The sequence below is a fragment of the Malurus melanocephalus genome, unplaced genomic scaffold (genome assembly GCF_030028575.1).
Source record: "Malurus melanocephalus ecotype Western Australia unplaced genomic scaffold, MMel_1.1 scaffold_176, whole genome shotgun sequence".
Lineage (NCBI taxonomy): Eukaryota > Metazoa > Chordata > Aves > Passeriformes > Maluridae > Malurus > Malurus melanocephalus.
Genome location: NW_026623408.1, coordinates 461,735 through 464,227, shown reverse-complemented (window position 1 = coordinate 464,227; position 2,493 = coordinate 461,735).

The following is a 2,493-nucleotide window of genomic DNA, read 5'->3' as shown; positions in this document are numbered from 1 at the left end:
AAAAAGAAAAAAGAAAAGAAATGAGTATCACTTTACAAATTAACAAATTGAAATAAAGCAAAAAAAAAAAAGTAATTTGTAGGACTCCATCCTCATTGATGCTATCTGGGTTTATTTCACTTTTGAGCAAGTTTTAGAATTAATACCTGGATTTTCTACATTTTTATGTTTAATTTTWAAGAAGGACATTGTCAACTACATTTTTTTAATAGTTTCAAATGCTTTGAGTTTTAGTCTCTATTGTTTGTAGCACTCTCRTAGATGCTTGGAAATAAATTTTCTTTCCCTGCTGGTTTTGTCYTTTTTCATTTGATTATTTTCCCGCATTCCCAGTAAATACACAATTACAATTACAGTTCTTTATAAAGTCAGGCTCGCTGATCTCAGCCAAGGCCACCTCAGAAATGCCAGGAATCCTCTTCATTCCGGACCGTYGGCACCCCTCGGATGAGCAGCGCCTTCTGGCACCGCCACAGGACATTTTCGGTGTGGAACTCCATGGGAGCAGCAGGTTTTTAATCTGAGTTTTTAAGCCCAGCCCAGTACTGGTCAGTCCAGGCCATCCCAGTGGGCTGGAGGTCACTGCAGGATTCCCGCTGATCCGAGCTGCCTGGGAAGGGATCCGCTGCTGCAGCGTGGTGGCTCTGCCCAGCCCATGGAGCTCGGCAAGGATGAGCCTCACATCTGTGGAGCACAACCCAAAGGTTCATTCCAGCTCCCGTGGGTTTGGAGAACGCCCGGATTGCCAGGAGGATCAGCACGGCTGAGCCAGGTAAGGCRAGAGCAGGAGGAGCTTTGGCAGCGTTTCCCTCCTGGAAGCCCTGCACCATTGGTGGGGACACAAAAACGCTCCAAACACCATTGCTAACACACAACAGGACCTCATCAGGAGGGAATTGTGTGAGCTGAGGGAATTGTGACTCCAGCTGGCAGCACTGCTCAGCTCTTGGTCCAGCCAGGTGTCACCCAGCTGAGGTACAGCTCCCTGCCGTGTCCTTGGACACCATTCCTGGTGCCTGGCAAGATGCGATGAGGGATGCAGGAACAGGGTTGGCTGCCAAAGGAGCTCTCCAAACCTGCACTGACAGGGAGGAGAGGGTTGGTTTTGGAATTTTCAGATCCCCTCTGCTGTGTTCCTGCCTCGAGGTCACGCAGTCTTTGATACCACGGCAAGGGGTGCAAGCTTGCAGGGTCACCACCAACATTCCTGTGATCTCAGGAGATATCCTGCCCCAGAGACTGCTACCCCTTAGACAAAAAATGCTTTCTAAAGAGGTTACAGCTTTTGTTGGCTCCATATTGTTGACTGATGGACAAAATCAAATGCTGAATTCCACCATGTTGCTGCTGATAAAGTGAAGAGTAGGAATTTAAATAAGGTTCACAATGAAACAAACTTCGCTTTCTGGGATCCAAAAACCTGGAATTCTTTCATGTCTTCCCCATTCAGAATTGTATTTGTAATGAGAGGATCTTTTCTGATTAATTGGCGTCAGAATCACATTCTGTATTAAGGGGGGGGGGGGTAAAGAAAAACAGATGAGAGAGAGAAGAGAAAATTAATGKCTCGGGAAAGGGACTGAGTGAGCATTTCAGGGAGTGAGCTGAGGTCTCTGGAGCTCTGCTATTGTTTTCACTCATTTAGGCTGAGGCTGGGGATCAACCAGCTTGCCCCAGTTTCATTCCCCGCATTCTAGWGCACAAATTTTCCATTATTTATTACCACTGATCTCGGGGTTTGATAAGAAAGGCTCTTTCAAACCTGTCTGAGCTGGACTGGCTACAATTGCCCAAGTCATAAGAATAACTTTAGTCCACTCCAATTCATGGATTCATTCATAGCCATGTTTCTTGTACTTATGCATGAAACCTTGGGCCTTGGCTGCTCACCAAGTGTAGATCTCTGTTACTGCYCCCCTTAATGACCTGCAAACCTCACCCCATGGGTGTCCTGAAGCTGCAGCAGCTGTGACATGGGACACACAGGGGATGTCACTGCTGCCCCAGACCTGTCCATCCTGCTGGTGGGATGTGCCAGGGACAGCTCCTGATCCATGTGCAGGGGTCTGCAGAGCATCTGGAGCACTTCATGTTTCTTCCTGGAAAGAAAACACCCAACTCAAAAAGAAAGAGATTATCWTGGACTGAGAGTGACCCTCAGAACTCCTTCCAGGTCAGGGAAAGGTCTTTCTCAGGAGTCTTTCAGGCTTTCCAGTGAAGCCAATTTGTGTTTTATAAATAAATATCAGCCTGGGTGGGGAATTGAACTTCAGATTTTCCAAGTCCKGTGAGTTCTCCAACTGCTCAAACTCAAAAACTGATTTTTTTTTTTCCTTTTCTGTGTTTATTTAGACYATTTGCAGTAGTTTATAACTGCGTCAAGATCACAAACTAGGCTTGTGGGTAAAGCATTCCATGCCTGGGGGAAGTCTGCTTTGGAGTGGCAAATTTAGAGCTGGTGGTGATGGGGAATCAAATAGTGTCTTCTAACCC